Here is a 24966-nt window from a genome sequence, read left to right as displayed (position 1 = left end):
TGTGTGCACGTTTGTGTCTGTGTGTGTCTATGTATGTGTGTGTGTGTCTGTGTGTGTCTGTGTGTGGGGGGGAGGGTCCGTGTGCACGTGTGTGTGTTTCAATCTGACTTCACTACCTGCTACACCACACCCTGTAACACTAGGTTACAGTACAGATGAGGCTTGACCATCTGTGCTCTGGTCATGCTGAGCCACGCTGATGTTAATTGTTTGCTTTAATAGAATAGACTGCTTCTATGTAAGTACACTTTGGAAGGCAAGGCTGCAGGACTGCTTCTGTTCAACTGTAGGAACTCCTTCATCCAGGCAGGACAGCATCACCTGGCAGCTTGGGCATGACAGGAGTGGTTTACTCAGTCAGGTCCTCATTGAGGCATTGTTGAGAAAAGTGCCACTCCTATCATTTGCATAGTCAGCAGCACGCACCGAGAAAGCAAGCGTTATCCCTCTCCTCTTTTAATCTTTCAGGGTTAGTCAAGATCCTAAACATTAAAAGCAGTTGTAGGGCATAATTTATCTGCATCTGAGCCTTAAGCCTATCTAAACCTCCTTGCATAAGTGGTATGTACTGTGTGGATTACCTCAGCTCTCAGATTTTATAGACATTTTAAAATATTTTTAATTAAGCCTTAGGCCATTGGAATTTGCATTAAAATGCCCACTTTATAGATGAGGAAACTGAGGCTCACAGTCTAGAGTTATTCACCATGTTAGTATCTGAAGGAAACACAGCAACCTAGTTTTATTTCACTTTGACTCTGCCCCGTGGTCTATTTCAAGCCTGCTTAACAAATGCAGCTAAACTGTGAATTCCCTTGTCAATGAACAAAAAGGACTTTGTATAAAATACAAAAAAGCAAAAAGCAAAAAACAAAAGAAAGAAAGAAATGGAGAAAGAAAGAAAGAAAGAAAGAGAGAGAGAGAGAGAGAGAGAAAGGAAAGGAAGAAAGAAAGAAACAAAATGACTGCTGCCTTCAAAGAGAAACATACAAGGATTCTTATGATAACCTCAAGGTGATTATGAGACAGTGAAGGATCTGAGTTGTTGACACACACAAGCTTGACAGTAATGTCTAAGTATTGACTGACTGCACTGGACAACATGGCAGTGACAGGGACAGTGGGCACACACATCCACTTTCATGGCTTTCTGTGTTACTTGGGTTCCATGGGGCAATATGTTGGAGCCAGACTGCAAGAGCATGCAATAGGTGGTGACACTGAGGGGCTCTGAACTCAGAGAATCCCAACGTTATTACACTCTGCTCCACACCTGCCCAAGCCCCACCATCATGAGCGTTACCTTTATGTTCATAGCCAGAAACCCTACAGAGAGAACCAATCTCTACTTTGCAAAGGCAGCTTTGTAGAGCAGTGTCTGAAATCCTAGTCAGGAATGAGTGCTACCTAAAAACCAGCAATGGCATTGCCAGTGGGGTGGTGATGGCAGTGGTGATGGCGATGGCGATGGCGATGGCGATGGCGATAGCAGTGGTGATGGTGTTGGTGATGGCAATGGCGATGACAGTGGTGATGGCTGCTAATATTTTGTAAGCTACTACTCTCCAGCCATTATTGTAAGCTCTTTATAATCTCTTTCCTCCCTATTCCAATAGCTATAGTAGGCCCTATCACCTACATTCACACATAACCATGCTTGAGACCTAGGGAAGTTAAACAGCTCCCCCTGGGGTAACATACACAGAAAGCAGTCAGTCATCTGTGTGACATCACCACTGTCATCACCCAGTGATTTGATGTGATTTCAAATACATGTCTGTATCCTGACATTATCATACTGTTTTATTTAGAGCTAAATATATTCCGCAGAGAAAAAATGTTTTAAATAAAAATAGAAGTGAATTTTGAGTGTACCCATAAAGGTATAATCTCTTTTAACCAAGATGCCAAGGAAAGTGCTTAATTAGTGAAATAGCATTTTTAAGCATTATTTATTTATTTATTTATTTATTGTCTACTTTTATGTTAGTCATATGCTCCTTCATTGTTTTCTGTGAATTTTCTACATGAAAGCATTGATTAGCTGTGCAAATGCCAAGGACTCTCACAGAGAAATCAGACACAACCACAAGGTGAAAAGTATGGGTACATGGAATCCAACAGAAAAGAGGAACATGGAACAAAACAAAGAGAGGTGAGCACCATCTGCCACTACCACTGCCACCACCACTGCCACCACCACCGCCTCTGTCTCCGCCTCTGCCTCTACCTCAACAACAACAACAACAACAATAACAATAACAACAGCTTGTGCTGGCAAAGGGCAATTTCCTGGCTATTTCCTCAGGGGAACTCAATAGTAGGAGCTCAAACTGCTTTTTCCTTGAGGAAAGCTATCAAGCTGAATGGAGAACCGTTGTGTGTTGGTGGGTTCCCACAGGGTGCTTCTACTTCCCCCTCCTTTCTCTGTTTCCTTCTTACAGACACCAAAAAGTCATGCAACTAATGAAAATGTAAATGTTTAGAGAAAAAGAATGAGTTAAGATTAGAAAATCCTACTTAATTAGCACCTGATCACTACATATTAAATCAATAGTAACTACTATTTTCATAACAACCGTTTAAACAGATTTTCTATCACATATTTTTCAATTCTATCATTTTCTATATTTATTTGAGATGTTTTTCTGGAGCATTAAAGCACATAGGCTTATTAAGTAGTCTTGCTTATCAAAAATATGCTGATGCAGAATGGCTATGAAATATTCATGAAAGTCATTTAAGTTGAATCTGAAATTGTTTCCAATCACAGGGAAATCATTGCTTCAGTTTAAGCAAACGATGCCAATATAAAATAGAATTGTCATTATGCCCAGGGCAAGAGTCTCTGTGTAAAGTTATCTACATCTATATCTTTCTCTATATCTATATTTATATCTGTGTATGTCTTTAAAGGTCATTTAACATACCTTTTGTCTTCTTATGTCACTCTTTCATGACTTTCATCATTCTTTGTCTTGTCCTAGTAAAGACAGCTGCCTAGTAAATTCAGGCTGCTTCTTAAACATGCAAAGTACTCAACCCCTACTCCAAAGAATCCATTCTCCGACATATTACCATCTGTAGCTCCCACTGTGTACAAGGCCAGGTTCAGGATTGTCAGCCCATGACTCAGGCTGTGATCTTCATGCTGGTCTTGCCTCACATTGAGCTAAGATTTAACTATGTAACACTTTTCCATCTGCACTTGATCTTCTTCCATTCTTCCTTGAGAAGCCAGCTCCTCTTTCATTTCCTTTCCCTACCACCCAGCATTGACCAAGAGTCCCTCCACATCCCACAAGACCTAGTCTAATCTTCTATTAAAATCCTTGTTCCATTTCCGTCTTCCCCAGTACATTAAAAATTCAATATGGGCAAGAATATGTTTTATTATCTTGGTGTTCCAACATTTGATACTTCATAGACAATAAATAAACCATTATTGAGTGAATGGATGATAAACTATGAAGAATTGTAGAGAGACTATCTTATGCATTTTATGGATGCATCACCTGTCAATTAAAAGCACATAGCCTATAGCACAGAGTAAATAGAAGGTGGGAGAAGGAAGGACATCAGCAGGCACAAAGAACTCTGGGATAGCGTCAGGCATGGGAGGAGTCTCTGGGAAAGATCTGAGGAGAACAGGTGCTTGGTATCTGAGCAGAGGTATCCAGCCATGTGGCAGAATGTAGATCAGTATAAATGGGCTATTTTAAATTATTAGCTAGTCAGGGAACAAGCCTAGCTAAATGGTCTAGGTATTTGTAAATATATTTTGAGTTTGAGTCATTATTCTGGGGAACTTGGGGGCAGGAGGAAAATAGCCCATTACAAAGAAGAACCTGAAAAGGTGAAAGAACAAATTAATGAAGTAGGAAAGACTCTAAAATTACAAGTCTTGGAAAACAGGAAGGGAGATCTGAGGAGTACAGCTAACTGAAGGAGTAAATACATATATTTGTTGACTTGGTGTGCGGTGAGTGACCACAGGCTATAATATAAGCAAAAAAGAGGAACAAAGAAGAATTAATAGCCTCAGCTCATGGGACTTACCAAAGGCATATCCTAATGAGATTATTAATAGCAGGCATAGCGGGTGTCTGGAAAGAGGCCATGACAGGACAGAAGTCAAGGTTCTGAGTGAAAGGTGTGTTATTATATAGAAATCCATAAGTATGTCACAGTTTTCCCTTAAACCCAAGTTCAAGTGCCTTGGGAGTGAGTGGGAGCCTGACTCATCAGTCTATAGAGTCTGAGAGGCTGTGAGTCTCCAGCAAGGAGACAGTGCTCCACAAGACAGCCTGCCATGGGATCACCACTACATGCATTTTGTAAACAGGCGTGCAAGAGAAATTAGGAAATTTAAGAAAGCTCTTACCTGTCCAGATTACTCAGCGGAAAGGTCTCTTGCCTCCATGCTGCTTTGCCCTGTCTTATAAATGTGAGTCAAAGATTTTGTTGTCCATAAAATAGGATTGGCAGCATCTTCTCTCCCCTGGGGAAGGGAGAGTGATGGAATGAGAGACATTTGCAATGATTTCTGCTCTAGTGGGTTTCTTTTTACAATTGGTTATTGTATGTATCCATGTATGTGTGGGTATTTGTATGTGTAAATGCCACCTCGTGCATGCACAGGTGAGAGGACAACTCGAAGTAGTCTGTTTTCTTCTTCTTGAGTGTGTACCCAAAGATAGAACTCAGGTCCTTAAGTACAGCAGCAAGTGCCTTCACACACTGAGTCATCTTGCTGGACATTGGACAGAAGTATAACAACCATGCCAGTAGTTATCATTGATTACTTGTTAGATGCTGAGATTATACAAGCATCCCACAGCAAAGTACTTCACATGTGGTCTTTGGGGTTGGGCTCCCTGGGTTCAAATAATGCTTTCCTCCAAGCTTCATAGTTTTTCTACAGGTCACTATTGCATGAGCTTTTTGCTTACCTGATCTGTAAAATAGCAGTCAGAGCAGGAACTGTACATACCATGTGTTCCATAAGAGTCATCAAGCTTAAAACTTGCTTAAAACAGCACCTCACCATGCAACAGTGAATGTGAGCTTCCAGTCTCAGCTTGTTTCATGAACACAGCACTGTCCTACTAAAATGGTCATCTTCTTCACTCCATAACACCCTCTCCTGATTGGATGGTCATTCTCATCATTCTGTATAGGGGAAACTCGAGGCTATGTGTGACTCACATGGGCAGAGCAGCTAAGAACAAAAGTGGGAACACCACCAATCACAGAGCCCAAGTTTGTTAGTTTGTTAGTTTGTTTGTTTAAATCTTGATTCCCTTAAGCTTTTTGTGTTAAATTAGCCATATCTAGGCTGGGAATCAATTCACCTTAGTAGATTTTAACAGATTTCTTTTGTTGGCTAGTTTCAGGAGATTGAAGAAAGAAAGACTTAAGTTAGGGTGTTTACTCCTGTCCTGGATTCAGGTTTCCAGGACACCTGGAAAAGTTTGGTAGTCCATACAACAAACTGGATATTAGAGGAATTCTTGCTCTTCAAGAAATTTCTACACTGTGCATTTTATCATGATGACTTTAAGGAAGAGATTCATCAAACATACATCTGTATGCACATATACATACATGCACATGTACAGAGATATACAAATACATACATGTACATGCACATACACACACACATACATATGCCATTCTCAAGATGACTTAAAGTTTTTACATTTCTCCTCAGGAAGGTATAAATCTACAAACATATCCATTAACATTCTCTGTATATAAGTGACTCTCTACTCAGGTGAGGACAAACAAGCTCACTGTTGCTAGGGTCAGGGCGAGTCAGGAAAGAATGTCTGTTATTTGATATAGGCATTTTTGCAGCAATCTGTGACTTCAGGATGGCCACATTCCAAGTTAAGGAGATTCTGAACAATGAATAAAGATGCCTCATGAGATAGCCTGTTGTATATACTGCACCTTCACAGTAACAGCCTTAATAAGCCTTAGTAACACCAGCAAAATCAGCTATTTCTTGGGTGATTGTGAAATGCATGCCCAGGTACACACACACACACACACACACACACACACACACACACACACGCATGCACGTGCACACACGCGCACACACACATGTACTCACACACGCAAATTCACACGCACACACACACACACATACACACAGGCGCATGCACACACACATGCACACACACACACACGCGCACACACACACGCGTGCACACACACATGCACACACACGCACACACACACACGCACACACATGCACACACGTTGAAAGGATATTTAATGAAAGGAATCCAGCTAGAAAATACTCACCCAAGTTCTTTGGCCTACCTTGCACTACTGCCTCTTGCCCACTCTCTGTCTGATTGTCTGTCTTCTCTGGGATCATGCAGAGATCTCCTGAAAATGAAGGCTGTTCTTCAGTGGGTACCAAAAGGACTACGAATCCTGTGTCTCCAGTGCCCAGATCATGCTGATGATGCCAGGTCATGCACCATGACTTGTCAGCTGAGCCACCCAATGCTGGATCTGAAGCCCCGACATGTAGCTGTTCAGATTGAAGCAAAATAACAGAAAAAGTCAGTTCTTCCTGCTCACTAATCACATGCTGCTGAGTGCTTAGCAGCCACCTGTTGTGCTTGTTCATCATCTTGGAGAGTACAGTTGGAGAGCGTGTTTATTCCTGCAGAATGTCCCACTGGACTCTGCTGCTGTGGAATATTCATTTAGTGGGAAAATAGAATCTGCTTATGGAACTCTATATTCATCCAGTCTTATCTCATTGGCCCTGGAATTATCTTTACTCTCATCAGCTCTCATTTGCTCCTGTGTGCACCCATCTATACAGAGGATACCCAAATCTTTAGGGAACTTCAATCTTGCACAAAGAATACTAATGAATACACTTTGTTGTATGTTTTATTTATGGGGAGCCAATATAGAAAACATGACACATAGTAAGTTTGTCAGGACTATGACAAAAACATAATAACTTTATTGAAAGTGTCTTAATTATACTCCCAAAATATCTGCAAACCTGAACTCTCTAGCCCCTTTCATTTGTATGTATGATGTTTCACCATGTTTCCATGATCATCTTGGGGTCCAGAGCCATGATCAATGACAACAGAGTGGTCATGACATCCAGTTTTCAGATGGATAAGAGAATTTAAACTATTAACAAAAGATGAAAACAGAAAGAGGAGAGCTTCTTTGTACTTGGTGCCTGAATTGAAGCTGGTTCTCCAAACACAGTGAGTCCATGCTCTGTCCCTATTGGACTGTCCATGCTATGCACAACACCTAAATCAGTGGCATGTCAGACCTCTTCTATCTCTGCACCATTTCAGGAATACTCATGTCCTCATTACATACTAAAGGAAGTACACATGGATGTTTAAGACTCAGAAAATGTTGTCTTCAAGGAAACAAATAGGTTTGTAACACTGGCAGATGTTTTTGCCTTTATGTTTGTGGTAGTTACTCATCATAGCTTCTTAGAAAGTACAAAGAGAAGGATAAGGTTTATTACCCACAGTGGACTCTCTGAGATACTGATGGATGCTTAGCAATTGTGTGGACTTCTGATTGTGTGTGTGTGTGTGTGTGTGTGTGTGTGTGTGTGTGTGTGTGATTTACAAAAATCTATGGCATTCTTTTACAAAGTCCTTAACATTTTCCTGGATCCTTTCATAATGTTCAAAATCCTTTCTAATGGCAAAAGTAGTATTCCTTTGTATGGTGATTTTAAAATGAATCTACTTGAATAGCAATTGTTCGGTATTTTATTGTAAACAACTCTGAGTATTATAGGAAAAAATGATAACACTTTCTTCATGATAAATTCCCAAGGTGGAATACTCAAGTGTTTTACAAGATTTTTCAGCCTTTTGATGCAAATTTTTGATCTTTTCTGCAAAGGCCTTGTATGCTGTATCCACAAGGGAAGTTTATAAGATCTGATGCCCTGCAAACATGGACTCTGGCTGCTTTATCCAAAGCTCTAGTCACAGAAGCTAAATTATTACCAAACCTCTACTAGGGCTTCTCTGGAAGGGAAGGCAGTAAGGAGGGGCTCTGTTTATCCTCACCACCTAGGATATTTGTAAAACTTCTTCTTCATTGTCAACCAATGATAAATCTGTTTAAAAACATACAACCTATGGGAGAAATTAACTTGTCCAAAATATTATATTCATATATATATATATATATATATATATATATATATATATATATATATGGAAATAGCAGCCAGAGTGGGAATTGTACATATACAGATCAAAGAAAATATATATTCATATATTTAAAGGAAAATATAGGCTTCCAATATCAAATACATGTCTGGTACAATATAGTAGGGGATTTTTTTGACAATCACCAGATTTAACAACTATTGTGTTACTAGTTTTATCTTCTATAAAATTTTATGTGATAGTATAACGTGATGGATTTAGTTTTCTGGATCTAGAATCTTTATTTTTCTTTTTTGGCACAAAGTGTTTGATATTTATCTAGTTTGTTGTCCAAATGAGTAGTTGACTTTTCTTTCCACAGTACTCCATTTTCTCTAGTTTATTTATCCATTATCAGTGATGGATTTGGAGTGTTTCTTCTATGTAGTTGTTAACATAAGCTGGTTTGAAAAGAAACTGGCTTTAGATTGCAACTCAGAGATAGTCTTTTTGGGTGTGTAACTTTGAGGAAAATATCCTGTCTCCCTAAATCTTGGTGTCCTCACTCATGACAGCCATTACTGTTTCTCGGGGTTGTCAAGAGACACCTTAAGATAATTTGTATGGAACACTTGGCATCAATCCTAGTTCAATGCCCAATGACACTAGAGCTTCAGCAGCAGCAGTGGTTGGAAGATGGCTATGTGCACAGCTTCTGATGCTTCGGCTTTATGGACTCAGCTCTCTTTCCAAAGTCGTAGAGATAAGTGCATCCAATTTTGCTGGGCTTGCCACTCAGGGAAATCTTTTAGCCGACTTTATGGAACTCATTTTCCACTAAGAGAAAATGAGGGCCAAGTTACACAGCAAATGCATCTGGCATGCCAGAGGCCCAGCAAGAATGCTGAAGCTCAGCCTCTAATGCTCTCACATCAAAGGGTCAGGCTCTTTCCCAAAGACTACATGGTGCTGCTGCTGACCATAGCTATCTCCATGATAGTCATGATGGGAGCTTGAGTTACATGAGTGCAGTTTGCTATCGGCATTTACACATGTGATCTCATTCTCATAGCAACCATGAGCACAGATGCCATTCTTCCTAGAAGATGGCTTTACATTCTAAGTATCAGCTGAGTGGGATCTGCAAAGATGTGATTGAGAACTAGATACCTCTAACACAGACCTCTGCTTTTTCCCACCACTGTCTCTCAGCAGAAGCCAGAAGATTTCCTGACAAATCTCCACTATCACAGCAGTCATAGTCGCATTAGATCCCAAACTCTGCTTCCTATGTATGGTCTTCCTTCAGGCTCCTGAAGCGTGCCCTAAGCTACTAGGTTTTGTATTTGAAGTTTACTGGAGTTTATTTTTAAAGCCCTCTTGGAAAAATACTCAAGTAAAATCCTGCTTTCTATTCATAAGGGGGAATTTATTTTTGCCTGTGTTCATTAGCTCTCTGATTCAGCACACAATGAGCTACAAAACAACAGGCTATTCAAAGACACCATCTCATTGAAAGACATGAGCCATGTTGTCTTTTAGGAAACACACTGTCTACAGAAAGCATTCAGCAATAAGCCATGTCACTGAAGCTAAAACACTGACTACATACGCAATGTTTTCCTGAATCTTAAAATGTGACTGTGTAGGTCCCTAGGTTATTGTAATAGGTCCTGAAAATACATGGGTGAGAGGCAAAGATCTTATTTAAGTAGACATTGGGAATCTGAGCAGGTTCCCCTGAGTCAATGACTTCCTAAGTATCCCCACAATGAACTACCCATTTAGCTGAACTTATTAGCTCATTTACTGTGATGTAAGTATAGCCTAATCAAAGAGGCTCAGGTCCAAATCCTCTTCTCCCTATCTGTACTTCCAGTGGCCCAACATGCTAGCCTGGGGACTCAGATTCTCATGCTTGCACAGCAAATACTTTATAACTGACACATCTCTCAGACTTGGAAACCAGAGCTTCAAGCCATTGTAAACTGATGTCTAAAGATTTGGACTGTATAAGATGTGGTTCAGATACATCAGACATTTTCTCCCCTGATTATGCAATGGACGGGCTGTCATCCTGATAACCCCAGAGTGTGTTTGATGATAAGAGTGGAAATGCTTATTTCTTTGAATTTAGCTTACTTTTAACCAACCTCTGTGAGGAGGGCTGTTGAAGGAGACTGATGAATATTTAATGAGCAGAGATATGTTGTGAACTGGGTTAATTCCATGATTTGATACGAAAGCTACTTTGGATCATCAACAATAACACAATCATTCCAGGTCTCAGTGTCTGGCTTCAAGTAATAATGTATTTGCCTTGTAACATCAAGATCGGAATTTGATCCCTAGAGCCTACATTCAAACAATAGGCATGATGGTGCCTGCTTCTAACTCAGAGCCAGGGAAGCAGAAACAGGATGGATGAGTCCCAGGGTTCTGCCAGTATAGTCTGTTTGACAAATATCATGTCAGAAAGACACCCTACTTCAGAAGAAGAGGCTGCCATTCCTGAGGATGGCTCCTCAGATTAACCTCCAGCCTGCATGTGCATGTACATGTTTATGTGTGGATATGTACACATATAGATACCCAGACATATAGACATACACACTCAGGGGTAGGGAGGGAGGAAGGGAGAGGGGGAGGGAGATCAGAGACAGAGAGAGAGAGAGAGAGAAAGAGACACAGACAGACAGACAGAGACAGAGAGAGAAAGAGGGAGAAAAAGAGAGAGAAAGAGACAGACAGACATACAGAGAGAGAGAGAAATAGAGGGAAAGAGAGAGAGACAGGCAGACAGACAGACAGAGACAGAGAGAGATAAAGAGAGAGAGAGACAGACAGACAGACAGACAGACAAAGAGAAAGAGAGAGAGAGAGAATGATGGATAAGACAAAAAACAGAAAATCCTGTGGGCAAGGAGGTGCCAAGCATCTGGGAGAAATTGAGGGAGGAGAGAAACATGACAAATATATTTTATAAAAATGTTTTCAATAAAAAATGATGGACACAAATGTAAGACTCAGGGCATATAGCATTCAAAAAGCAGTTCCCAAATTGCATCAGTTGCATGCAAATTAAATGTATGTTGTTAAGAGACTGGGTTCAGAGTAATGCAGTGGGGACATTCATTTGCTACCATTAAACCTGGTCACTACTCTTCCCAGACTTAACTCCTTGAGTCAGCTAACACAATTCCTTGAAAGAAAAAAAACAAAACAAAACAACAAAAACCCTGCTTCTGAGTTAAGGAAAGAGCTGTATGTGTCCACTAGCCAGCCTGGGAGTGCTCATCTTGTTCCTTGACTGTCTCAACATACCTTCTGGGCCCCTCTCTACATAATTAAATCTCAGAAATAGCATAATTACATCCATAAGCATTTTAAATGCTTCCATTTACTTACTTATTCATCATGTGCAGGTGTGTGCATGTGTGACTGTGTATGTGTTGCACACACAAACATGCCAGAGCATGCATATAGTAGGTTAGAGGACAACAGTTCCCTCATTCCACATCGTGGAGCCCGGGAATCAAGTGTATGCCATCATGCATTAGCAAGTGTCTTTACCCACTGAGCAATCTTGCCAACCCTCATAGAGTTTCCAGAATAGAAGAACGTGTTTTTCAGACACAGCTCAGGATACCGTTTTTGCATCTGAAGTTTAGTGGCTTCTTAGTATCATATATTCAATTTCCCACCGAGATTTTTCTGATTGATTCACTAAAACTAAAAACTTACTTTTCAAACAAGGTATATGCATTATGACATATTGACATGGCTCTCTGAATTTAAGCGGCTAGAGTAGAGTCACATATAGCTCAGGTTAGCCTCAAAATCGCTGTGTAACTGAGGATGACCTTGGACATCTGATCTTCCTGCCTCTCTTTGAGTTCTGAGATATATAGGCATGGTCTGCCACACATTGTTTGTGTAATACTGGAATGGAACCCCGGGCTTGGTTTTGGCTCAGCTTCCTCTCGTTTTTTGCTTGCTCTAGGATGTTTACAATGTTGATGCTTCTGTCATTGATTAGAAGTATTTCCCAGTCTGGTGTTGCTTGCTTTTGCTACCTTGGCATTATCTATTGTGACTGTCTCATTCCCTAGAAATTTATGTTGGGTGTCAGAGATCACCACACCTGGACATGATTCTTAAGGGGATCATCCCAGAGGCAGCTCTATGCTACACTAGTCATTGATAGTTATGCCTTTTCAGTCTTGAAAGACATTAATAACCACTGGAGTTGCCTGCATTCAGTATTTTGATAGACATTACACATGGCTGGATGTCTACTCTCCCTTCCGTGTGGGTTAGCTGGAAGAAACTTAAAAAGATAAAGATTTTTCTCAAGTATTTATAGGGAAAGTCACTCATATAAAATATGCTCACTGCTTCTCTTTTATTTATATAACCAAGCTACCAAGTCAGTTGCTTCACCTCCTTTCAAAATGATCAGTTTTGTTTTCTTTTCTTGGAGGTAATATTGCAGTATGTATTCTATTGAATCCTGAGTAGCCATTAGCTGTTTAAGTCTTAGACTTTCTATGACTGCTGGGAGCCTCTCCTACCTGGTACCTGAATCCACTTAGGAAAATTCTGGATAGCTCCATTAATTTCTGCTGAGGGAAATCTGTTATCTAAATTTCATGCAACCTGTTGCATACTGCACAAAGAATACTGGGTTTTGTTTTGTTTTGATTTATTTTGTTTGGTTTGGTTGTTGTTCTTCCATTTTGTTTTGCTTTTGAGATGGGGTCTTACTCTGTAACACTGGCTGTCCTGAAACTCACTATGTAATCTAGGCTGGCCTGAAATTCATAGCCATCTACCTGCTGTTCCCTCCCAAGTGCTAAGATTAAGGACATGTGCCAACACGCTTGGTTCATTTTTATGTAAAGTTGTGTTCAAAGATTATAGTCCACAGATCATATTACTTTTAAATTTTGGGTTTCTGTGTATTTTAAAGTGTATGTGTTTCTCTCTCTTAGATAAAGGCACAGTAGCATCCACTCCTTACCCACGTCATCTTTTTACAGTTAACGGTATCTCGCATAGGTCACTCCCATGTTTGCACTTACAGATATTCTGCACTTCTCTACGTGACTTTATAGTACTCCACTGTGTGGTAGCACCATGCTTCATGTAAACCTTCTTCAGCAGTGAACGCTTCTATTCTCACACTTCAACAGGAAGCCTTCCCTGTATTCTGAACTTTGCTCCCTCAAATGGTGAATGGGAATGATGGCTTAGTAGATTCTCTAGGTACTGAGCTGGGATCAAGGTAGCACATTGTTTAGCCCTAGAGTGAAGGTTGACATTTGCACATTGCCTCTTCTAAAGCAATGGCCTGGAGTTCTGTTATTGGCTGTAGAAGCTGTGCTGATCTGAAGCTCAGATCAAGGTCTGCTTAGTGTATGATTGATAAAAGAAGGATTACTCTTCGCTGATCACCACTTGATAAACAGAATTTTACTGAAATGTCAACTTCTAAAACTTGGACCTGCAAGAGGAAAGAAAAGGTTCTTGGGGTGGAGAAAGGGTTCACTTTCCAGTTAAGTTGGAAACTAGTACTGGCCAGAGCACAGGCTGCTGAGTGCCCTCCATGTCTCAAGACTGTTTACTTAGGTCACTTTCATTCTGGAAAGACAGGACTATTAAGAAGAAATAGAAGATGCTGTTAGTGGCTAGGTCAGTGGTTCTCAACCTTCCTTATGCTGTGATCCTTTAATATAGTTCCTTGTGTTGAGGCGACCCCCAACCATAAAATTATTTCATTGCTACTTCATAAGTATAAGTTTGCTACTGCTATGAATCACAATGTAAACATCTCATATGCAGAATATATGACATTTGACCCCTGAGAAAGGGCTGTTAGACCCTCATGTTAAGAACTGCTAGCCTAGATTATACTCAGAATTCTAGTTCTAGTGAGTAGAGTGTAAAGGCAATCTCTCAGGCCACTGTGCCTGGAGCCCAGGGTTTGGCCTTCTCATTAGCAAACTCTCCATATCCTTTCATCAAAGGGAATGTTATCATGTTTTAGAGATCCAACCCAAGAAGTCTTTGTGCACTTTGGTTCCTCCAGTGAATATCTTAGACAACATTTACCTCTTCCTGGTATACTAAGTGAGAAGTTAGATGTGAGCTTGTAACAGAAGCAAGGAGTAAAGTGGAGCCTCTGAAAGACAAGCTCTTCAGCGTTGTTAAGAACCAGTGAGTTCTTAGTGCTGAGTAAACTATTTGTTATATATGGATTCTCAACCAGTAGGTTAACGGGTATGTGGATGTGTAAAAAAAAACATTGGGTGCCACAAGTTTTTATTTGTTTGCTTGTTTGTGTAAAACTGTACTCAAGTGTGTGTGTGTGTGTGTGTGTGTGTGTGTGTGTGTGTGTGTGTGTTATAAATGTCCTAATTCCCTTTGATCTCTCACTGAACCTGGACCCCTCCATTTGGTCTAGACTGGCTGACCAGAGAATCTCCAGGAACACCCAGTCTCTTCCACCCAAAGGTCTAAGGTTACAGGCTTGCATGTTTCTCCCAGGTAGGGACCCAAATTCAGATCTTGGTGCTTATGCAGCATGTGCTCTCACCCACTGAACCATCTCCCCAGCCCTGGCTCCAGAAATTTGAATCTCAATTTTAGGGGTACATCACAAGAGTTTGTCATATGCAGAGCTTGCTAAATATGTGAAGTTCAGGTTTTCCCTCTTGCATTTTTCTGTCTCTCACCTTTGAAAATCCCCTCCCCTCTCCAGATCTTTCTAGCCAGTGCTAAAGAATTATGTCTCTCTCTTAGTATCAAAACCTGACTCTCAGAGCAGAATACAAGGCAGTTGAGTGCTGGGAGGAGGAGAAGCATTAGGGAAAAATGATGAGAAAATGATATTAGCTATTAGAAAACCTTCCCAGGGCTCTTAGCCAGGTCATGGTTACAGGAATCAATGGAGTAGATTTCAGAGAAGAGCATGTAAGGTCTGCCCTGATCTGTTTCTTTACAAAATCAGAGAAATATGATTTTATTAGGCAGTCTTTAAGAGGCAAAGTGGAGTGGTGTGGCCCCTGGCATCCTGAGGCTTTGGATCCTGGCTTCCACGGAAAGCTCATAGATCTTTCCAGTCATCAACTGTCCCAGCTTTCCCTGGTACATCCTGCCTCATGGGAGAGGCCGATTTCCAGCTTTTGTGCCTCAGAATGCTTGTAAAGTGTCTAGGGGTTGGGGCCATAGCTCAGTGTTGGAGCAACCTGCAGCATTCATTAAGCATACAGGGGGGGGGGGAGGGAAGGAGGGAGGGAGAAAAGGAGGGAGAAAGGGAGGGAGGGAGGGAGGGAGGGAGGGAGGGAGAAAGAGAGAGAGAGGGTTCTAAACTCATTCATACCTAGAGCCCTCCCCTAGGCTTTCAAAATAAACAGGTCTGTGATAGGGCTACATTCATTTACATTTTTAACAAAAGGATCCTGATTTAATCCAGACATTAATTAACATTAATTAGTATTTAGGCTGCATTATGGATGATTTTCTCTATTCTAGGAAACCTTTGAAGATGTTCAACACTGTGTCTTTTTCAATTACTCGCTACCTTTGGATTTTTAGACAAAGTGCCTCATTGAACTAAAATTACCAATTTGGATAAATTGACTGGCGTGAAAGCCCCAGGGATTCTCCTTGCTGCCGCCCTGGTGCTGTGATTACGAACATGTTCCACCATACCCCATGTTTTGTGTGGGTGCTGGGGAATGAAGCTCAAGAGGATATGGCAAGCACTTTGCTGGCTGAGATGTTACCTTCTCAGCCAGCACTTCATGTTTTCTTTAAGTTTTAGGTTCACAGAAACATTGAGCAAAAAGTATAGAACTGTCATGGACTCAGTGCTTACCCATGCCCACATCAACACAATTTCTCCATTCCTACATCTTGCATTGGCATGGAAAATCTGTTTGTCATAGTTGTGTGGCCACAATCCACTCAGTATTTTTAGCTAAGGTCCATTGTTTTCATTAGGGTCGGCATTTCTACCTTTAGTAGTTTTCAATTTCAGAATACTTTAAAACTTGGTTCCCATTTAATCTCTCTGCCTTTCTGGACCTTGACTAGGAGTGGTTAGATTAAAGCAGTCAAGATCTCAGTGGAACTCCAAATACTCAGCAGTCTGCAGAGTGGCTGCCAATCAATTGTGCCTTTGTCATCGCTCATGACTGACATTATCCTGTTCTTACCAAAATCAATTTCACTGAGGCTCCTGGTCATCATTTGTGAGATGTTGTATTCAAGAATCTTATGTTGCCTATGTGTAGTCAGTATTCGGGGTTTTCTACCCTATTTTCTAAAAATAATTGCTACTGATAAATTTTTGATTACATTCCCAAGGCCCTGGATTCTGCTCATGATTAGCAATCTCGTGTGTTGTTGGGTTGTACTGTTTAACCTGGTCTCCAGCCAAATGGAACTGTCACCTCACCCCAGTCCTCAGCGTGTTCACTCTGTGATCTTTACCTAAAAACTGACAAAAGAAATTCTTGATGTGACCTTCAACTGACCCCCCTTTCCTTATGTATCTCCTCATGGATGTTGCGCTCCTACCCCAACATACCCTTCTCACGCCTTCTCCATCTCCCCATCCTCCATCCTATTCTCCCTGCTGTCCCTGGCTCTGAAGCCAGAGATTCTGTTCTATTTCAGACCCTCTTTTCAAATGTCACAGCTTACACAAAACATGGTCCTCTTTACACATTGACTCTCAGGGCTCTCAAACCATGCCCACTCTTGTTCAGTGTATGTCAGTGGCTCCTCAGTGAATTAGGAATCAAACCCTCACTTTGGCATGCAAGGTCTGTACCATCATGTTCCATTTCCTACTCACTGTGTGCTAGTACCTTGCCCTCTGTGATCACATCCCACCCCACCCCCCACTCTTCCTAACTACCACACGGCACCTATTCAGTTCACTAATCATGGGTACATGACATATAGCTGTGCCCACCGAGATCTTCAAGGTAATTCTGCTAATGTTGATGAGACACTGCTGGTTTCAATGATGGTGCAGAAGCAGCAGTGAAGAAAGTTACTGCTGCCTTAGCATGACAAGGGCAGCAGTGAATCATTTATATGGCTGCAATAAGGAAAGGATTCAGTAAACACAGCAACTTATCAGCATCTGCTGTGTGCTGCAAGAACATGGCTGGGTATCAGTGCCTTGGTGATGCTGAGGGAGCAGCATCTTATTGGACATATCACATACTGTGAGCCCATTCATACCATACTCTCTGCCCACTCATCTCCTCCATGTACTCCCAGCTGGTCTCTATTTCATGTCAGGTGTATTAGATTACATTGGATTTGATAGAGATAGCTATGCAGAAATTGCTTCATGTTTATATATAACATCTGTAGTTCATTGAGGTAGAGAAGATGGAAACTGGAGCTGAGTCCATGATTTGGAGCCTGAGAATTGTGCATCTATAACATGAGTGTTCGGCTGTCTGTGTGATATAAATAACTGCCTTGTATGGTAGATGTATTTTTAAGTTTTTGAAGTAATGTCCATGGTGACTGGAACACCATCTTTAACTGAAAGAACAACTAAAGACAAGTTTATGTATTTCACAGATATTTTCAGGAAATTAATAAAGGGGGTCAACATTATTAAGGAAACAGACATTGTATTTTGCTCATGTTAGAGTTGGACAGTTTAACCCACAACCATGAGCATGGCAACTTCCTGACAGTGTTCTTAATCCGTTGCAGTCTTTTGGGGTAATACTCACGATGATATTAAGTAATACAGCATTTTTGCACATTAGTTAATAAAATTTGTTGACATTTGAAGTACTTGTATAACTCAATGAGCAAATGTTTTTGTATGAACAAACTTCTTTGACTTGCATGGGTACAAGTCTTTCAAAGAACAAAATAAACCAATGGATCTGACTATTGTTGAATATGAGACATTTATTGATTTGATTTAAAAAATATTTCTACCAATGTGTAAAAAAAAAATACCATCCTTTGATCTTTGCAATGGTGCTGGCGAAGGCTGTCACATTTACCTAGCATGGCTATCAACATTTTTGTTTGGAAAACAATGTCATCTCCACAGAAGGGCAGGCTCTCTCCACATACCCTAGTCAGAGCAATACTGGGAACAGATTGAATACTGAAGCAGAAGTGAGAATCCACCTGTCCTCTTTTTATCCAACACAGATTTAAAGTACTAATAAATACTCCAAATGTTTTCACTATTAACCTTTTAATTAAATATTTTAATAATAATTATTATTATAAAATAGTAATAATAAAATGTTAACCTCTTAATATTTTCATGCAATGTGTTATTTAGGTCAATGTATAATAAGTTTATTCTTGTTAGTTTTAGAATTAATAAATACTTCAAACAACCCAGTTTTAATTTGAGTTACAGTAGACATCAAGAGATATAACACAATTTGCCTAATGGAAGCCCTTTGGGGTCCTCAGCATTTCAAGTTATGTGGAGACTTTGAAATACAAGGCTAATGGTTTTCAAAAGCCTTTGATCTGTGCCTCTTTGTTGCTTAGTCTGTCAAAAGAATCCAAGTGACTAGTGCCTCAGTGCCTCCAAAGTGGAGGGAAAACTTATTTCTAAAGAATGCATTGTTTTCAAGGGCAAGGGGTAGACCATATTTCCCTGTTCTGTGATTGGTGGAAGCAGACCTCTATCCTTCTTTTTCTCCCTCTTCTCTTCTCTATTTTTCATTTGTCTCTGTTTTTATCATTATGTTATTGTGTTATTTGGGAGTTACTGGGCTGGAACCTGGGGCCTCCCACATGCTCACTGTGCCAGTAAGCTAGCATCCTATACCAGAGCATTTCATCCCCTCCTCCATCCAGCTGTTAGCACCAAGTCTTCTCTAAATTCCTTTTCCTGTTCCTCTTCTGATAGATGGCTGTTTTCTGGGAAATAATCAATGTCTTAATCCTGTCTTAATCAATGTTCACTTACTGTCTCTCCAAGCTTGTGTCCTTTTAGGTCTTAGAATGCTTTTTGGTAGTGTCATATGGTGCTCCTCTGGCTTTGTTCTTTCTTTCACAAATATATTTTTAAGAATAACATGATCAATGGGGTTTTCTATTAATTATTTAAAAATGCAGACTTAATTTAAGAAGTATAATTTCATTATATATACATATATATGTATAATATATATATAATATATATATATATATTTAGCTGTCACTCTAAAATTAAAGCAGGAGTACATGGAATGTGAATGCACAATGATAGAGCATAACATGTTGATAATGGAGCATTATTGTGTAGCAAGACTCTGTCTCAAAAGATAAACTGGAGAGTGAAAGAAGTGGATACCCAATGCCCATATATGTGCACATGCATGCACTCACACCCCATGAATATATACATATACCAAAGAAGACAGATAGACTGACAGACAGACACACATGCACACACACATCTCTAACACCAAAGGGTAGCTTTCCACTCTCCCATCTGTGTTAAATTTACACTTACAGGATAGATATGGCTTCCTTCTTCCCTCGTCATACAGTTATGTAATAGGAAGCATACTACCCAATGAATACTTTAGCAACTGTGTTTTTCTCTGTGACTGCAGAAAGCCATATGCATAATAGAAAAGCAGTTGGATGCAAATAAAAGAAATCTTTCAGTGGCATGGACAAGTCAAGGCTCATGCATAGCTCCCATCCTTAAGTCCAGAGATCCGTATTAACAAATATTGATTCAGTGATTCACTATTTCTGCAATGTTCATGGTCTTTCACTCCAGCTGTAGATACTATAGTTGTTTGCTCCATCCAGAGAAGAGGCAACAGGAAGGAAAATATGATGTCTCTGAGTAGACTCCTTTTTGTGAGAATTTCAATAGTGTTCTCCAAAGGCCTTAGAGATACCTGGCACTGTCTCATGGCCATCCCTACTTTCAAGGAGACTGGACAGAAGCAGCGGTCATTTTAACCCCTAAAATGGAAGGGCTTAGGAAGAAATCATGGTGAATACCAACCACATTCATGCAATTTCAAAAGTGAGTACATAAGCAAAAAGAAACGAGAAGAAGATGAAAGGTGAAAGGAAATTTAATAACAACAATAATACATCATAGGAGCCATTGCTGTACACTGGGCAGTGTTCTGTGTGACTCCCATAGATCATCTTGTCCGGATCTCATAAAAAACCTGGAAGAAGAAAGCACTGTTCTACAAGGAGACAGCACTGTCCTTTGCTTCTAGGGGACAGACACAAAAGTGAATTACTTGCCCAAGATACTGCAGTATAACCAGCATTCAACCAGAGCTGGCTCTGGCTTAGCTCTTCCTTTCCTTAAGACAATCACTTAGGACATGATGTTTCCTCCTGACTGAAATCCATCTCACACTCCTGCCAAGTGCTGCAATGAGTTACAAATGTCCTGAAGGAGAGTGGGAATTTCCAGACCTTGGTTAATGAAGCAGATTGAATCCACAGTGTCTGAGTGGCTCTTGCTAGAGCTGCAGCACTTCCCTCTACAGGTTTTCTTCTCTTAAAACTCATTGCTGCAATTCTCAGTTCTGACCTTGATGCCCAGTGGCTTCTGTACATGTTAAATGCTGTTAGATGCCCATCTACATTAGGAGGCTCTGTCGGTAAGCAGCTTGTGTGGGCCTATTTGTTTGTTTAGAGTTGGGCTACCATTGACAGTTAGCCTAGGCCAATTATTTTAGTTTGTTTGTGCAAGATCATCTTCTGGACTCAGCCCTATCTACTAGGTCAGTTAACTTTCACCCAGACAGAACCTCTGTCCTACAGACTGACTCTTAGTCTAGCTGTTTTTATGAGCACCTAAGATTTTCATTTTGTTAGGCAGTAACAATGAATATTAGAAAGCCAAGTAGGCAAATGATCTGTGGTCTGATGGATAAGATTGTACCTTGTTAATTTTCCATCTCTCGAGCTTAGTATACATGAATTATTCACTAAGGTAACAGATTCAGTCAACAAATACTTCCTAAAGGCTAATTATGTATGAAGCACTAAGCATATCAGTATGAATGTAGATGGGGTTGGGATATTTATGAAATATATTTTTGTGGGAGGCAGATCATGATCAAATATAGAAGGCCTAAATACCCATCAATGAGAAACTAGATGAACAGTGGCAGATTCCTCTTTACTTTGGAATAGCAATAATGGTAAACAATCTACTGCTACAGCCAATTCTACAGAACTCTGGCTAGATCTGCTGTTCATGACTGTACCAGTATCACACTAAGAGCTTGAAAAATGATCGATGATGATAGGAGTCAGGCTATTGGTTGTCTTTGGAGAGTATTATGATAAAAAAGAAGGGGGACATTAGGTGACTCAACAGAAAAAGCCAGCTACTATCAAGTCTGATAACCTGAGTTCCATCCCAGATCCACATGGTAGGAGATAACTGACTCCAATCTGTTGCCTTCTAACAAACACATGCCCACTGTGGAACAAGTCTATATTCATGCACATAGAACTGCACATAGACACACACACACACACACACACACACACACACATACGAAATAAACAAACATGTAATAAAATGGTTTTTTTTAAGCTTCTATTGGTTTGCAGAGAAGGAAGTGAAAACCAATTCTTATTCAGAAATGAGCTCTGTTTGGAGAGAAATCTTGTAATAAGAGAGGCCATGATCCAAATTCTTAGGACCAGTGCAATGTGGTGGAGATTAGCCTGGGAGCTTTAGCTTGTTGCTTGGTCAAGAAAGGCCCTCCTAGAGATTGGGGGTTGGGTTAGATTCCTGAGTAGTGGCTATAGGGAAAAGCAGAAAGATGACCTCATCAGGGAACAGCCAGGATAAAGCTTCAGACAACAAAGGCTCCAGAGTACCAGGAAGGCAGCAGTGTGCTGGGGTAAGGCAGAATGTGTCCTGGGACAGGGCAGAATAGGACATGGAGAAGCATGGAGTGCAGTCTCACCTAGGACCTGGGAAGTGTTTAGTTACTGTCTCCCTCAGTTAACTTGATTGAATGTGCCAGGCAGTGGGCTAAGTCCCCATCCCTTTTAATCTTCCAAACAATCTTGGGACACAGGTCTTATATAATCCCCATATTTTTACATGAGGATCCAAGGCTTAGGGAATGCAGCTTTCTCATGCTTGGAAATAAATAGGCACACCAAAATATAAATGGACCTCTGCCCCTTTGATCCTAAGTGTTCTGGTCTGAGCTCTAATCCATGTCCCTGTCTCTGAAGAGTAGTACTATATGTGACTCCTTCAAAGTACTGAGAAAACTGTAAAACTCTACATAGAGGCTGCTAAGAAAGAACATGTGGGCTGAATTTTGTAGATGTGTACAATTTATCACAGTTTGGCCATATTAAGAGAGCAACATGTTCAGTCTAATGGTAAGACCCATCCGTAGCAGCTAGCATAGGCTGAACACTCATCCCATGTCAGTCCTGTCTCTGAGCATCCTCACTGCCATCTTATGTAATCAGCTTTGGTTGACATGACATGGAAGCAAACATGGAGATAAATTCAGGTTCCTCTGCCTGATGAGACAAAGCTGGAGAGTTTACAGATTAACTGCTCTATAGTAAGGAAATGGTTAAGTGTAGATGGAAAAGAAGCAGACTGATGGAAAGATAGCAGGTTCTGCTATCAGAGTTATCCTTGCTCCCCTGCGCTGTGAGCTTAATACTCTCAAAGGTTTTTTGAAACCAGAATTTGGTCCATGACAACACTGACTTTGAGAAGCCAGGTGGCAAAGACAGCAGTTGAATCTTAAATGTGATGTGTGGTCATCAAGTCATACAGGGAAGGACAGCCTCTCATTCCAAAGCTTAATCCTGCTACTGGTCAGTGGCCAGTCTTCATCCTTGAGATTGTTGATGTTAAGGTCTTCCTCATGTCATGCTCCCACTGTGTAGCTAGACTTTTGCATACACCAAGGAAAATGAGCCTCAAGTTTTAATTATATCTAGATCAAAGGTTAATTCAGGGCAAGTAAGCCATTAATTATGTGTACATGAAAGTCTATTTATATTGTGTGTGTTCAAAAGGACCCAGATCTGTCCCCTTCTTGCTTTTTTCTCAAGAATTGTATATTCTGTAGTTTCACCCCCTCTGAAATCCTAGAACATAATTTGGTCTAGCTCTATATGCTTTTCCTTTTATATATAGATAGAAGGGCTCTAAGGACATGCCTCAACACCTTTAGATTACCCAGTGCTTTGGCTTGGTGAATGAGATCAAGGAATGACTGTGGGTTTTTTGACTATTGAACCCTTAGATTCTGGCAGTGCTCTGCATTCCTCCTGGGCTCTTTGTAAATGCCTGTATATAAATGAGCTCCATGCTTATTTATTGGATGCTCAGATAATGGATTTGGCTTTAGTCAGCAATCAGTCTTCATCACTCAGCTGGTGTGTGCTCCTAATTTTATTTCAATTACTAAAAACAAATGCTTACCCAAGGCTGCCTGCCCCCCAGTCTCACAGAGCTAGGATTGACATGAGTTGGAACGGATCCTAAACATAAAGTCTGTGAAATGCCCTGGTTTGTTCTGACCAGCTAGGAATTCTGATGTGAGTAAGTTCCACCTAATCTGCTTTGGAGGGACTCATGCTAGCATGCTGGCTTGTGACTGGGTTCCCTGCTGCTTATTTAGATGTAATTCAAACTTGAGGTCCATTTTCCTTGGTATATGCAAAAGTCCAGCTACACAGTGTGAGCGTGAAATAATGAGAAAGACCTTAACATTATAAATCTTGGGGATAAAGACTGCTGTACAGTTCCGTTCCAGAGGCAGAGTCATTGTGCTGGATCTGAACAGGACAGCATAACTGAAGATGTGTGTTCCTTCCATATTCTAAGGCTGTACCATTCAATGTGATAGCTCCAGCCACCTGCAGTGACTCAACTGTGGTGTCTTAGAAGAGGAAACTATGCTTATTTGCAAGATACAGCACAACACGAATGAAATACCTCATTGGAAGTTCTTGTCATGATTATACATGAAAGTGGTTTGGGGACATATTGGTTAAAATAAAGCATTTTAAAGATCATGTCAACTTTTTAAAACTTTACAAATGTTGGTAATGTTGAGTGGTGGATTCCCTAGAGCATGGCAAGTATGAATCTCAAGACAGGGAAGATGGCTCAGTCTTTAATGCCTGCGGCACTTGCGTGAGGACGATCCCAACCCCACAGACAGGTAGAATCCTGTGATCCCAGCGTCATGTACACATAGAAACCTGTGATCCCAGTGCCCATGGGCAGGTACACAATTATAATCCCAGAACCGAGGAGATAAAACAAGACAGTTCCCTAGAACTTGCTGAACAATTAACTTAGAGTATTCTGCAAACCTCAAGACCCAGTGAGCACTTTGATTCAAAAAACATGGTGAATGCCTCCTAAGAAATAATATACAAGGTTGACCTATGGCCTCCTCATACCTATACATATGTGAACAAATATACATACATATACATACAAGAAATTTAATAAACAAACAAGCATGAATCTTGTCAAACTTAAATCTCTTCACCTTCCTTTGCTTCCATATCCCTCCCTGCCCAGTTCTCCAAAACTTACAAACTTTAGTCAGAGTACACAGCTGCCAGTTATGAACATTCTGTGAACGCTTCTTGTTTTCTTTCTTGAATAGAAACTCAGATGAGGTTTCAGTCTCCTAGAGCTTTAAACTTTATTTTCTACTTATATTCATTTCTAATAATACAGGCCTTTGAAATCCATAAAGAAAATCAATACTTCCTTAATGAACAGAAAAAA

At 40.5% G+C, this 24966-nt stretch overlaps 1 protein-coding gene and 1 long non-coding RNA gene across 30 annotated transcripts in view; one reads left to right on the top strand and one right to left on the bottom strand.

Annotated features, from left to right (window-relative positions):
• Positions 1-24966, top strand: part of Cadps (calcium dependent secretion activator) — a 470401-nt gene that overhangs the window by 84398 nt on the left and 361037 nt on the right. The gene's annotated exons all lie outside the window — the stretch shown is intronic.
• LOC116073341 overlaps positions 4390-24966 on the bottom strand; it is a 41335-nt gene continuing 20758 nt past the window's right edge. The window contains exons 5-6 of the long non-coding RNA XR_004111772.1: positions 6334-6550; positions 4390-4501 (exon numbers count right to left, since the gene is read on the bottom strand). This is a non-coding gene — a long non-coding RNA (uncharacterized LOC116073341). The remainder of the gene's footprint in view (positions 4502-6333; positions 6551-24966) is intronic.

This window comes from Mastomys coucha, unplaced genomic scaffold (assembly GCF_008632895.1).
Source record: "Mastomys coucha isolate ucsf_1 unplaced genomic scaffold, UCSF_Mcou_1 pScaffold10, whole genome shotgun sequence".
Taxonomy (NCBI): Eukaryota; Metazoa; Chordata; class Mammalia; order Rodentia; family Muridae; genus Mastomys; species Mastomys coucha.
Note: the sequence above shows the minus strand (reverse complement) of the source record. Positions and strands in the feature narration are given on the sequence as shown.